The following is a 15,952-nucleotide window of genomic DNA, read 5'->3' as shown; positions in this document are numbered from 1 at the left end:
CAATTACTACTGATAATTTTTATTTCATTCTATTTCTATGGGCTGCTATGATCGCGCTTATAGTGTGAGAGAGAGTAAAACTTCTATTTACTGTAACTTTTCGAGTTTTTAAGCTACAGCAACGAGTTTTATGTCATTGGAAAAGAAATTTTGTATTCTTTCAAAATATGTAAAGATATACATGGCATGTCTAAAAAATTAAGATATTTTTTCATTTCCGGTTAAACCGGAAGCCATATTTTGGGTAAAATTTAATGTGATAATAAATAATAAAGTACCATATTATATGTCTGCCAAATTTCAAATTTTTGTTTCTATTACGGAGAGAGTTACGGGCACTCGAATATTTTTTTATAAAAAAATCATAACTCCCTCCTATTGGGTAGTTAAGAAATCTGACTATTGCCATTCAATTAACCGATAGGGCATCTAAAATATATCAAAAAATAAACAAATTCCTTGGAGCCATTTTTGACCAAGAATCTTTATCAATTTTATCCATCGTTTGAAATTTTAATTAACAATGTTTTAATACATTTTTATACCATTTAAAGGGTTTATACTCAGGTATTTTTGGTGGCTCAGCTAGCTGGTGGCTAGCACTGATGATGATATTTTTATATCGAACACATTCTGTAATTTGATGTAGCTCTCAAGGGGATTTTAATAAAGTTATATACTTACCTTTTATAAAAAAATTTTCAATAAATTTGTTTATTCGTAATCTCTTCATAGATTTCCGATAAGAGTACGACAACATTAAAAGGGATCAAATGGTAAAAATTTCAGTTCCAAAAAACTTATATGGTGCTCATGTATAGGTTATGGAGGCTGACAAAAGCAATGGAAAGAAAACTAAGATCTTTGGAAAGAAAAATCCTGAGAAGAATTTTTGGACCTTATCACGACCGTATTTCTTACTAATATAATATCCATATCAAGAAATATATAAATAATTTTTTTGTAGACTATTTCACTAGACTGTTTTTAACTGAGAAAACGTCATAGCAACGCATAGTTTCCTACTGACAAAACTCCTTAGCGACGTGATTTCTCGGCGACAAAATTATGACAGATCCGTCACGAAAGTGTCTGCTAATAACAAATAAATAAATATTATATTTCGTTGATACGGTGCATTAATTGTCTTGTGAAATAGTCTTGTCGAATATCATTCGAGAGAAAATTATTTACCGGCAAAATTTTCTCATGGTTCGTTGCCTTTTGGTAATTTTCGCTTATGAAATTTTGACAAAATCACTCGACTGATGTCTCGTGATTTAAGTCAAAATTTAATTCGCGAAGAAAATTGCCAGGCAACAAACTTTCACCCGTGTTGAGCTGCCCCCCCCCCCCCACTTGCAAAAATTAAAAAACAAATAGTTCTGATTTATGAGCTATTTATGAGCTTTCGTATTCCGCAAACTAAAAATTTTGAACTCGTTCCACTGAGCAGGAATTTAATACTTTATTGGGGGGGGGGGGCCTGACTCAGCCCACCCCCACTACTTAAAAATAGGAATATTGAATCGGTTTTTGCGGCAGAATTACGAGCTATTTATGAGCTCTTAAAATTATATAGTTTCGATTTTTGAGCTCATCCCCTTCACCCCAAACAACCCTTCAATTGATTTAACTTAAGAGAAAAATGCTGAGAAAACTTAAAATATATCGCATTGCGGATATAATTCCTATAGCTTATATACTCTAAGAATAAACTATTAAATCACGTGCATTTCGATTATTGAGCTACAACCCCTTCGCAAGAAAACCACCCTATCTTCCGGGCTTAAGAGAAAGTTGAACTTTAAATGCATTAAATTAATTATTTGGCGACTACATATCATTTAATAATTTATAAGCTCCCAAATTACGCGCATTTAAATCAGTAAATTGCAATTTATTTTGTATAGTGCAGTCACTGAAGTTAAAAATCAACGATTACCTTCAATTTCGGTGAACCTTCATCGATTTTCACGAAAATTGGTCAGTGGTTAGAGGATACCTCAAGAAACAAAGGTGACATGGTACTACCTTGCGCCTTTACCCTGAGGGTGGATACCGTCCCTTCTCGGGGGTGAAAATTATTTTATAAAAAATAACTACACAAATCTATAAAAGAACAAATTATAGGCAAAATTTATTATATAAAGTCATTAAAATAAGTCAATACTTTTTAAGTTATTAAAGATCAAAGATTTTAATTTTTCGTGAAAAAAATGCATGTTTTGAAGCGGTTTTTCGTAAATCACTGAAAAACCATTTATCTATCATTTTTTACGTCAATCGAGTATTGTTGGAGTTATTATTTTAAATATGATCTAAAAAAAAATAAAGTATTTGAAAGATTAAATGTAATATAGTTTTATAGCTGTATACTTTATAAGTATAAATTTTGATGATATCAACTTTTTCTGGAGCTCATTTTTGATAGGTATTTCTAAGTACTTTGACAAGTATTTAGTACCTAAGTGTTATAAAATGCATCTCTTTCCCGTTATTTAAGCTTGAATCCTTAGTTTGAACAGTCGCAGAAAAAAATATACATTTAATTACCAATAACTTACTTTAAATTAACATTAAAGGGTTTTTCAAGTAAACAATTTATTATATTTTTTATTAGCTTCAATTTTAGTGATGAAAACTTTTTTGTAAAAACTTACAGTTTTTGAGTTATTTATGAAAAATCGCTTTAAAGCATGCATTTTCTTTCACAAAAATTAAAATATTTGATCTTTAATAACTCAAAAAGTATTGATTTATTTTAATAACATTATATAACAAATTTTGCTTAAAATTTGTCCCTCCCTCGATTTGTGGGGTTATTTTTAATAAAGTAATTTTCACCCCCGAGAAGGGGTGACATATACCCCAGGCTAAAACCGCAAGTTATTATTGTCAATTCGTGAAAATGAATGGAGATTTACCGAAATCGAAGGTCATAGTTGATTTTTACCTTCAGTGACTGCACTATAGAAAGAAAATGGCAATTGAATAATTGAGATGCGTATATTTTCCGAGCTCATAAATTATTAAACGGTATGTAGTCGCCAAATAATTAATTTAAATTATTTTAAGTACAACTCTCTCTTAAGCCGGGAATATGGGATGGTTTTATTGCGAAGGGGTTGTAGCTCTATAATCGAAAGGCGCGTGATTTAAGAGTTTATTCTTAGAATATAAGCTATACGAATTAAACTACTATTAACTTTTTTGTAAAAACTCACAGTTTTTCAGTGATTTATGAAAAACCGCTTCAAAACATGCATTTTTTTCACGAATAATTAAAATCTTTGATCTTTAATATTTTAAAAAGTATTGACTTATTTTAATAACTTTATATAATAAATTTTGCTTTTAATTTGTTCTTTTATTGATTTGTGCAGTTATTTTTTATAAAATAATTTTCACCCCAAAGAAGGGGCGGTATCCACCCTCAGGGTAAAGGCGCAAGGTGGTACCATGTCACCTTTGTTTCTCGAGGTATCCTCTAACCACTGACCAATTTTCGTGAAAATCGATGAAGGTTCACCGAAATTGAAGCTAATCGTTAATTTTTACCTTCAGTGACTGCACTATACAAAATAAATTGCAATTTACTTATCTAAATGCGCGTAATTTGGGAGCTTATAAATTATTAAATGATATGTAGTCGCCAAATAATTAATTTAATGCATTTTAAGTACAACTTTCTCTTAAGCCGGGAAGATGGGGTGGTTTTCTTGCGAAGGGGTTGTAGCTCAATAATCGAAATGCACGTGATTTAATAGTTTATTCTTAGAGTATATAAGCTATAGGAATTATATCCGCAATACGATATATTTTGAGTTTTCTCAGCATTTTTCTCTTAAGTTAAATCAATTAAAGGGTTGTTTGGGGGTGAAGGGGATGAGCTCAAAAATCGAAACTATATAATTTCAAGAGCTCATAAATAGCTCGTAATTCTGGCGCAAAAACCGATTCAATATTCCTATTTTTAAGTAGTGGGGGGGGGGCTGACGCAGCCCCCCCCAATAAAGTATTAAATTCCTGCTCAGTGGAACGAGCTCAAAATTTTTAGTTTGCGGAATATGAAAGCTCATAAATAGCTCATAAATCAGGGCTATTTGTTTTTTAATTTTTGCAAGTGGGAGGGGGGCAGCTCAACACGGGTCAAACTTTCATACCAGTCGAAAATATTGCCGGCAAAATTTTCTATCTTGTGATATTATATACGAAAATATGGCTCTAATAATTAAATCATTACATCTGTGCTTTAAGCTAAAGCAATTCAAAATCGTGGTAGAAACTAAACCAAATCCTTTTTACTGCTTCACTCCGACATCAACGTACACCATTTTTTTCAATACAGCTGTTTTTGCATCCCTCTTTCTATTATTCTTTCTATTAATATGAAAAGAGTCGACAGACTATTAAGGATGTCTATGACTCCATGCGGTAAATTCCGGAAAATGGAAATAGCGCCGTTGAACATTCCCTAGAAAGCTAGATTTTCCGACTGCAAATTTGATTTTCACTCAATTAAAAATATTTGCGTTGGTTTTATTTTCTTTTTGGCCGAGTAACATTTTACAATTCAAATGAATCTTATTATACCGTAACGGGATTTCGACTCGCAGCAGGAATGGGAGGAAATTTAGTAGGCCAGTATATGAGTTTTGGAGCGTAATTTTCCTATTCACGACGGATTTGCTTGAAAATCATAGTGGGTAAAAACCACTGCTTCTAGGGGGTAAAAAACACGTTAAAGATAAGTCCGACAATGAATAAATTTACTACTTCCGAAGAAACTTTAGTTCTATAGGCATTTTTCACTAATTCAATACTTTTCCAGTTATTTGCGAGTGAAAATATTAATTTTTCAGCAACAAAAACCACGTTCTAGACGGTTTTTCGCAGAGTTGCAGCTCATGAAAAGTAGGTTCTTATTCGTCTAATTACAAATCAAATATTTCAGCGAGATATTATCAAAACATGAAGCACATTTTGGGGAAAGCTCACCAAAACTTTTTTTAAAGTGTTTAAAAAAATCTTAGGTTTTGTTTTTCTTTTTTAAATGTTTCTAGCGTCAAAACCAAGCAAGATACACTCAAAATAAAATTACTTTTTTTTGGTAAAAAAATCGAGAACACTACCTAATCTGCACCTTAAATGAAATTTAAATTAATATATGATCTGTAAGTTTCACCGGTTCAAAGTGCTTATTTTTGAAAAAAAAATTGGTTTTGAAATCATTTTTTTTTTAATTTTGAAGAAAAATGCCTTCATGGCTTTAAAAATGTAGGTTTTGCTTTCTGAATATTTTTTTTATTTCTCGTTATTGTATAAGACAACAATTTGTTAAGATATGACGGTTCAAAGTTTACATACACTCGTGATTAGTGACTCCTTCAAACCCTTTCAACTATTTACAACCCTTTCAATACATAAGTAAATTGTAAAGCGGTAATGGTTAATTTCATTTGGGATGCCAATAAGGCGGTGATTTTCACGATTTTTTACCAAAACAGAGGGACTATCCTTATTTTGATCGTAACTTGCATAGTTTGGATAATATTTTTAAAAAATCTTGATGAGTTTTCTCCGAAAAGTGCTTCATTTTTTGGTTATTTTGGTTGAAATATTCCATTTGGAATTGTTCAAATAAGAACATACATTTCATAAGCTACAACTCTGCTTGTATTGGGTCTATACTTAGGACTTCCTGCATAGACCATTTTTTTCGTTCTTTTATAAGTTAAGTACATATTTGCTAAGAATATTTTGTTCGATAAAATACTTACTTTTTAAGTTAAATTAGTGTTTGATGTTGAAAAATGAATATTTTCACCAGAAACTAACTCAAAAAGTATTGACTTAGTACAAAAACTCTGTAGAACAAAAGTTGTTTAGGATTAGTCCGTTTATACATTTCCGGATTTATTTTGAACGTTTCGCACCTTTGGAGAAACACTGACGTCAGTGCAAATTTTTCACAAATTGAGAGTTACTTAGAATTAGTCAGTTTTTCCGTTTCTGGATTTATTTTGAAAGTTTCGTACCTTTGGAGAAATACTTACGTACATAAGTGCAAATTTTCACAAATTGAGTTATCAATACTACGAACTTCCTAACACTCGTATTTGTCTGGGGAAATAAATTCAGAGTTGTAACTCTTCCCTATTTCGCTAGATGACGTATGTCGTTGTTGAATATCCGTTTTTGCCTGCTCTCTTGATACAACAAAGTCAGATTGTCAGTTGTGCGTGATACAACATTAGTATGCAAGGATAACATTTTTGCTAATTTTCTACTCTTTCAGGTGGCTTTAAGAGGGGATGTTGTAACAAAAATCCTGAAAAAATCTTTTATATATTATAGTCGGTATACGGAAATAACCAAAACCGTGGACAATAAATTTCTACTATCTCTGGTAATTTGCATCTCATTTTGGGCCTTAACTAACTTTCAAAACTTTAAATGCGTTTTCTTAACAATTAACAAATTTGTACTTACGTCAGTGTTTCCCCAAAGTTGCGTGGTATGTTTTTTCACCACCCAGAAGGGGTGTCTTTCACCCCCAAGTAAAAGCAACCCTAGGCTTAACTAAAAAAATAAAGTATAGCGCAAGTAGAACCGAAATCCAAATTTTCATTCAATTCGGTGGTGACACTGAAAATTACACGATATCGCCGTATTTCACGTTCACTTCCTGGCCTACAGCAGGAATAGGAGAAATTTTAAGAGAACCAGGCGGACAAAAAAGGGTTGGATTCGAATTTTTCCACACAATTATTTAAATTATCGGTACGGACGACTCGAAAGGAAATTGATATAGGAGGGTAAACGTGGGAAAATACGGAAAACGTAGGGCTTTTTTTCGCGGAGTTCGAAAATTTCTCGTGTTACCTGAACGCTTCGTTAAATAAATGTGTTTTAATTAATTGGGCAACTTGATTCGGTTTTATTAAGTTTATTTTTGTTCCGAAAGTAATTTTCGCTGTGTTTTAAACGTCACTTTTTTATTAAATAAGTTTTTATTAATTTAAAAGGGAAATTTGGGGTTTTTATCTGTAAGACTGTAACGATCTCAGAAACTTTTTTTAATTCCAGTTCATTTAGAAAGCGGTTGCTCAATTTTTTACATGCAAAAAATAATCTTATATTTTTATAAGACCTATACCTATACGCTATACGCTGTATGGTTTCTTTTTTAACCAAGAGGAGTGATTCAAATTTACCGCGCTGTATTGCTTGTTTGTAATTTGTCCAACCGCAGGCAAGTTTACTAAACTGTTATAAAATTTTGACACTAATGACATTTATCAAATTTTGACACTAGTAACATTTCATAGGTTAATTAAGTTATATCGGGGATTTTTGTGTTTTCTGTGTTATTCCTTTAATTTTTAGATTTTCAGTCTGCTTTTATATAAAAAGCAGACTGAAGTTTTTGGAACTCTTTAGCGACGTATTAATTTAATATAATATTTATGGATTACCGTTGAGGGCGGACTAGATCAACCAAAAAAAAAGCTGTATTTGGTTATTATTTCTTGGGTGTGAATATGTCTTTTTAGTTTACTCCTCCTGGTTAAAAAATAAACTATAGTACCCTACTACTAACTTCATCCCATTAAGTACGTAACTACAGGCTTATATACTGTAACGCGCGATTCTATATATTCCTCTATTGATTGTCACTTGCCGCTTTAAACAGTTCTCTTCACTGCTTTCCCCGCTTGAAAGCAAAACCCTCTCCACTGTTGACCAGCAAAGGCAACAGAAGTGACTAGGCATTCTGATTCTGGTTGTAGCTCCACTTGAAGGACAAACAGCTGGACTAAGGGCAAATAGAGTTTCTTTTAACAACATTATACAGAGAGAGTCTGTAAAGTGGAATAAATTCAATATCTCAAATACTAATTGTTTTTTTGGAAAATGCTCAGACCTGTCGATTAGTATTTCAAATTGTCCTTTTTGACATTCAATAAAAATGTATACAGGGTGTCCCAATTTAGAGATATGACGTCATCGTCGATTTTATTAAATGGCAACACTGTCATTTTGATAGCTAATTTGATAGGGTTTGTAAAGTTATACATAACTGCAAAATATCAAATTTTTATTCTCTACCATTTACAAGATAATATAAAATAACAAAGTTATATCTGTAATTTGGAATATATTCAATAATTAAAATACTAACTGTTTTTTTGAAAAATGCTCAGACCCGTCGATTAGTATATCAAATTGTCATTTTTGACATATAATAATAATGTATACAGGGTGTCCCAATTTAGAGATATGACGTCATCGTTGATTTTCTTAAATGGCAACACTCTCATTTTGATAGCTATTTTGATAGCGTGTGTAAAGTTATACACATCTGAAAAATTTCAAAATTTTATTCCCTACCATTTACAAGATAATAAAAAATAACAAAGTTATGAAGAACAAGAAGTAATCAAATAATAATTGAATTTATTTATTTCAATTAAGCAAATGCTCATAACGTTGCCCATTGACATCATCATTCTCTTTGCCTTATCCCTATGCGGGGTCGGCTTCCCTAATTGCATTTCTCCACACAATTCTGTCTTGGGTCATATCAATGTTAATCCCCTTTACCAACATGTCCTGCCTTATCGCCTCCCCCCAGGTCTTCTTTGGTCTTCCTCTCCTACTCCTTCCAGGAATCTGCACTTCAGCTATTCTTCGTATTGGGTGATTAACGTCTCGACGTTGAACATGACCAAACCATCTTAACCTATGCTCTCTCATTTTGGCATCAATTGGTGCCACACCTAGACTTCCCCTAATATACTCATTTCTAATTTTATCCTTCTTTGTCACTCCACTCATCCATCTAAGCATTCTCATTTCCGCCACATGCATTCGTTGTTCCTCTTTCTTTTTCACTGCCCAACATTCAGTTCCGTACATCATAGCCGGTCTTATGGCTGTTTTATAGAATTTTCCCTTCAGCTTCATTGGAATTTTTCTGTCACACAACACACCACTCGCTTCTTTCCACTTCATCCATCCAGCCCTAATTCTACTGCATGCATCTCCATCTATTTCTCCATTACTCTGTAATACCGATCCTAGGTACTTAAAACTATTGCTTTTCACAATCATTTCACCATCCAAAGATACCATTTTATTTGTAGTAGCTCCATCTTTAAATGAACATTCCAAATACTCTGTTTTTGTCCTACTAAGTTTTAAACCTTTTTCCTCCAGAGCTTGTCTCCACTGTTCCAGTTTTTGTTCTAGGTCTCTTTCACTATTTCCTACTAACACGACATCATCAGCATACATTAAGCACCATGGAATGTTACCCTGTAGTTTCGTTGTTATCTGGTCCACAACTAATGAGAATAAATACGGACTAAGCACAGAACCTTGGTGCAATCCTACTTTCACATGAAATTTATCAGTCTCTCCCACACCTGTCCTAACACTAGTCGTTACTCCCTCATACATATCCCTCACAATCTTTACATATTCACCAGGGACTCCTTTCTTATTGAGTGCCCACCACAGAATCTCTCGAGGAACTCTATCATATGCTTTCTCAAGATCAATGAATACCATATGAGCGTTTGTTTCTTTACTCCTGTATTTTTCCATCAATTGCCTTATAATGAAAATTGCATCTGTTGTTGATCTACCCTGCATAAAGCCAAATTGATTCTCGGATATTTCGGTCTCTTCACGTATCCGTCTGTCAATTACTCTTTCCCATATTTTCATGGTGTGGCTAAGCAGTTTTATAGCCCTGTAGTTTGTACATTGTTGTATATCTCCCTTGTTTTTGTAAACAGGTACCAGTATACTGCTTCTCCATTCGTCTGGCATTTGTCCGACATCCATAATTCTATTAAATAGACCTGCTAGCCACCTTGTTCCTGTCTCTCCCAATGCTCTCCATACTTCCCCAGGAATATCATCTGGTCCTACCGCTTTTCCTTTCTTTATTTTTTGAAGCGCTTGAGCCACTTCCTCGTTGGTTATTTTGGTGACCATTGCTGCTACTGTCTCCGTTGACTCTACAGGCTGTCTGTCAAATTCTTCATTTAATAAGCTGTCAAAGTACTTTCTCCATCTCTTTTTGACTTCCCTTTCGTGAACTAGTATTTTATTATTTTCATCTCGGATACATCTAATCTGATTAAAATCTTTTGCTTTCTTTGCTCTCTGTTTGGCTATTTTATATATCTTCGTTTCGCCTTCCCTGGTATTAAGTTGATCGTATAGGTTTGAATACGCTTCTGCTTTGGCTTTTGCTACTGCTACTTTCGCTTCCTTTTTCGCCACCATATAGTTTTGAAGATCTATGTCGGATCTGGTTTCTTGCCACTTTTTATATAATATTCTCTTCTCTTTTATTTTTCCTTGTACTTCGTTTGACCACCACCAAGTCTCTTTATCCTCAAACTTTTTTCCTGACACGTCAATTGTCAACGTTGCCCATTGACAATTTGACAATAATTGAGGGCAACATTATGAGTTTTTGCTTAATTTATTGAAATAATTAAATTCAATTATTAGTTGATTACTTCTTTTTCATAACTTTGTTATTTTTTATTATCATCTAAATGGTAGAGAATACAAATTTGAAATTTTGCAGTTGTGTATAACTTTACACACCCTATCAAAATAGCTATCAAAATGACAGTGTTGCCATTTAAGAAAATCAACGATGACGTCATATCTCTAAATTGGGACACCCTGTATACATTATTATTATATGTCAACAAGGACAATTTGATATACTAATCGACGGGTCTGAGCATTTTTCAAAAAAACAGTTAGTATTTTAATTATTGAATATATTCCAAATTACAGATATAACTTTGTTATTTTCTATTATCTTGTAAATGGTAGAGAATAAAAATTTGATATTTTGCAGTTATGTATAACTTTACAAACCCTATCAAAATAGCTATCAAAATGACAGTGTTGCCATTTAAGAAAATCGACGATGACGTCATATCTCTAAATTGGGACACCCTGTATATATTTTTATTGAATGTCAAAAAGGACAATTTGAAATACTAATCGACGGGTCTGAGCATTTTCCAAAAAAACAATTAGTATTTGAGATATTGAATTTATTCCACTTTACAGACTCTCTCTGTATATGCGGATGATACTGTCATTTTAGTCGAAAATATGAAAATCTTCAGAGACTGGTGACCAGAATAGCGCTGTCTGGAAAAGAATACGGTCTAAAAATGAACGATGAGAATATTGAAAACTCAAAAAAATAACCAGAATCTCTTCACAAGCAGCACAAATGTCGAATAAGTAGATCAATATGCATATGCATAACTTGGAACAACGATCAACTCCACCAATGATTACTTCCAGGAAATAATAACAGAAAAGGCTACAGCAAATTTTAATAAAATGAGAAGAGTGCTCTGCACAAGAGATTGGAAGTTGAAGCTAAGAGTTAGGCCCGGCGCAAATTGAACCTAAGCCTGACACAACCTGCGCCGGCGGGACGGGTGACCCGTGCAGTTATTTTTCTAGCGTGCCGCATATTGATCACAAGCTAACCCGACCGTTGGCTATCGACGTGGCGAATAGAGACGGGCAAAATCAGTGCGGACATGTAACGGTTACTTTTGATACCGGTTCTCAGTGGTACTGAGTACAAATACTGATTACAAAATACTGATGTATCTGATCCTTGTACTGAATTGAGTAGGCAACTTAAAATCGGTATTTCCGTACTTGTAACTAGTAAAGTTTTAAAAATATCTTACACGTCCCTAGTAGTCGTAGCGGTATGACTTTCGAAAACATCGAATTTGATCATAAGCGGGTGCATAAAAAGATATCTTACACTGAGTATTTTATTTCTGCACATATACCTACATATTTAAAATATTATCGCCCCTACTGCTCGGTCATAACTCATATTCCTCAATTTACTGCTCGGATCACAATCATTTACAATTACTGCAGGATCGCAATCATTTACATTTACTGCAGGTCATAATTCATAATTTCTCCGCTACTGATCGGTCATAAAAAATAACACTATCTGCATAATTCGTTTTTAATTTTTAAGCATAAAAAATGTAATATGTAATAAACAAAAATGTAATATGCCGACGACAAGTTAAATTGGAGGGTAATACGATATTTTTATCGATCACGGTTTTAATTAAGTAACATGAATAATTTTTCACCTTATTTTTCTATAATGTGTTTTTGTAAAGGCATAACTTTGATTATTAATTTCGTATTGCCGCTTATTTAGTCTACCAAAAGTTTAGTCATCAGAATTTAATGACAAAGACAACGCAGTTTTCACTTGGGGTGTTGACTATGCTAATATTTTTATTTATCATAATAAATTGTACTTAGGTACCATCCATATTCATTTCAGATAAGTCCATATCGCAAACAAAAACAAGTAAAAATAAACATCTGGCGGTGGGTCACCCGTCCCTCGGCCCAAGAAAACTGTACGCCGATGACAAATGTTCCCAAGCGAGACCTTCGAACGAATGAACTGATAGTAGGATGTAGGATGCGCAGAACTGTCTACACAGTTCGCCGGTGCAGGTTGTGTCTCGTTTAGGATCAATTTGCGCCGGGTCTTAGGTTGGCCAAGTGCCACGTTTCCTCGAATTGATTATGCAGGGAAAGATTCAAGGCACTGGAAGACGTAAAACATGGTGGCTGCGCAGCCTGAGTGAATGGTAAGGATGTATATGAAATAAACTTTTCAGAGCAGCCGTCTCTAAAGTTCGAATAGTTTGGATGATTGCCGACCTCCGTCGTGGAGATGGTACTTAAAGAAGAAAAAATCTATTTTATATTGCCAGGTAAACTTTCTATTGTTTTAAGTGGAAATAGTAAAGCAAAATAAATGTATGTGAGTTATATTTTTTGTAAATTGTGTTATAATTTAAGTTTTGAATGTCATTAAACTGTGACATAAATTAAGTTTTGAGTGTCATTAAATTAAAATAAAAACTAAATAAATTAAGTGTAAAAATTTATTAATAATAAATTAGAAAATACTGCTAAAAGTATTACGTTGAAAAATTAGTATGATTCTACCTCTTTATTCTACCTCTTTATGGTCTTTATGGGGGATATGGTTTGAAATCAACATTTCAAGCAAATTTTTGTTTTTTTTTTAAACTGTGGTAGAATGATTTTTATTTTTAAATTAAATAAACATATTCAGAGAATATTCAAAAAAAATTTAATGCAAAATATTGAAAAATTATCCAATGGTGACAAATTTTTACAGGCATTTTTACAGCTATTTACGGGGACACGGGGGACATCATAACTCGTTACTGGATCACGTGAGACAAAAAATTCAAAAATATGGTTATTAGCTTATGAGTTTCTCCAGATAATGCTATCGAGTTTTATTAGTTTTAACGATTTTTGAGTTTTTGGCCTCACTCAGAAATCAAAATATCGAAATTTCTTGTAAAAAAAGGTGAAAATCAACATATTATTTATTATTGTTAAGCAAAAAACGAAAAAATATCGACATCCTTACCCCTCGAAATTTCTAAAGAAAATCTATGCAAAAATGCAGGTGAATCGGTTAAGTAGTCTTTGAGTTACAATGTCCACCTCCTCTGAAAAAAGCAGTTTTGAGAAAAACGCGTTTAAAGTTTTGACACATTTTCTTTTCAATGTCTTTTTTGTCGATCCAATCGCAAAGTGATGCACAGCGGAATATGTTTTTGAATCACTGTTACAAAAAAAAAGAGGAACAGCTGTTGAACGTTTCTCACTACGTTCTACCGCGCTGGCGCGAAACTGCTGCAAATCCAGTGGAAGATAGGGATATTCAACATATTCTATTTTCGGTAATTTTGTGGGCAAAATCAGTGCGGACATGTAACGGTTACTTTTGATACCGGTTCTCAGCGGTACTGAGTACAAATACTGATTACAAAATACTGATGTATCTGATCCTTGTACTGAATTGAGTAGGCAACTTAAAATCGGTATTTCCGTACTTGTAACTAGTAAAGTTTTAAAAATATCTTACACGTCCCTAGTAGTCGTAGCGGTATGACTTTCGAAAACATCGAATTTGATCATAAGCGGGTGCATAAAAAGATATCTTACACTGAGTATTTTATTTCTGCACATATACCTACATATTTAAAATAATATCTCCCCTACTGCTCGGTCATAACTCATATTCCTCAATTTACTGCTCGGATCACAATCATTTACAATTACTGCAGGATCGCAATCATTTACATTTACTGCAGGTCATAATTCATAATTTCTCCGCTACTGATCGGTCATAAAAAATAACACTATCTGCATAATTCGTTTTTAATTTTTAAGCATAAAAAATGTAATATGTAATAAACAAAAATGTAATATGCCGACGACAAGTTAAATTGGAGGGTAATACGATATTTTTATCGATCACGGTTTTAATTAAGTAACATGAATAATTTTTCACCTTATTTTTCTATAATGTGTTTTTGTAAATGCATAACTTTGATTATTAATTTCGTATTGCCGCTTATTTAGTCTACCAAAAGTTTAGTCATCAGAATTTAATGACAAAGACAACGCAGTTTTCACTTGGGGTGTTGACTATGCTAATATTTTTATTTATCATAATAAATTGTACTTAGGTACCATCCATATTCATTTCAGATAAGTCCATATCGCAAACAAAAACAAGTAAAAATAAACATCTGGCGGTGGGTCACCCGTCCCTCGGCCCAAGAAAACTGTACGCCGATGACAAATGTTCCCAAGCGAGACCTTCGAACGAATGAACTGATAGTAGGATGTAGGATGCGCAGAACTATCTACACAGTTCGCCGGTGCAGGTTGTGTCTCGTTTAGGATCAATTTGCGCCGGGTCTTAGGTTGGCCAAGTGCCACGTTTCCTCGAATTGATTATGCAGGGAAAGATTCAAGGCACTGGAAGACGTAAAACATGGTGGCTGCGCAGCCTGAGTGAATGGTAAGGATGTATATGAAATAAACTTTTCAGAGCAGCCGTCTCTAAAGTTCGAATAGTTTGGATGATTGCCGACCTCCGTCGTGGAGATGGTACTTAAAGAAGAAAAAATCCATTTTATATTGCCAGGTAAACTTTCTATTGTTTTAAGTGGAAATAGTAAAGCAAAATAAATGTATGTGAGTTATATTTTTTGTAAATTGTGTTATAATTTAAGTTTTGAGTGTCATTAAACTGTGACATAAATTAAGTTTTGAGTGTCATTAAATTAAAATAAAAACTAAATAAATTAAGTGTAAAAATTTATTAATAATAAATTAGAAAATACTGCTAAAAGTATTACGTTATAAAATTAGTATGATTCTACCTCTTTATTCTACCTCTTTATGGTCTTTATGGGGGATATGGTTTGAAATCAACATTTCAAGCAAATTTTTGTTTTTTTTTAAACTGTGGTAGAATGATTTTTATTTTTAAATTAAATAAACATATTCAGAGAATATTAAAAAAAAAATTAATGCAAAATATTGAAAAATTATCCAATGGTGACAAATTTTTACAGGCATTTTTACAGCTATTTACGGGGACACGGGGGACATCATAACTCGTTACTGGATCATGTGAGACAAAAAATTCAAAATATGGTTATTAGCTTATGAGTTTCTCCAGATAATGCTATCGAGTTTTATTAGTTTTAACGATTTTTGAGTTTTTGGCCTCACTCAGATCTCAAAATATCGAAATTTCTTGTAAAAAAAGGTGAAAATCAACATATTATTTATTATTGTTAAGCAAAAAATAAGCAAAAAACGAAAAAATATCGACATCCTTACCCCTCGAAATTTCTAAAGAAAATCTATGCAAAAATGCAGGTGAATCGGTTAAGTAGTCTTTGAGTTACAATGTCCACCTCCTTTGAAAAAAGCAGTTTTGAGAAAAACGCGTTTAAAGTTTTGACACATTTTCTTTTCAATGTCTTTTTTG

General features: G+C 33.0%; 1 protein-coding gene across 2 annotated transcripts in view; it reads right to left on the bottom strand.

Annotated features, from left to right (window-relative positions):
- LOC114349398 (netrin receptor UNC5C) overlaps positions 1 to 15,952 on the bottom strand; it is a 1,236,422-nt gene that overhangs the window by 748,024 nt on the left and 472,446 nt on the right. The gene's annotated exons all lie outside the window — the stretch shown is intronic.

The sequence above is a fragment of the Diabrotica virgifera genome, chromosome 3 (genome assembly GCF_917563875.1).
Source record: "Diabrotica virgifera virgifera chromosome 3, PGI_DIABVI_V3a".
Classification (NCBI taxonomy): domain Eukaryota; kingdom Metazoa; phylum Arthropoda; class Insecta; order Coleoptera; family Chrysomelidae; genus Diabrotica; species Diabrotica virgifera.
The sequence above is the reverse complement of the archived record's forward strand: the minus strand, read 5'-3'. Positions and strand labels throughout refer to the sequence as shown.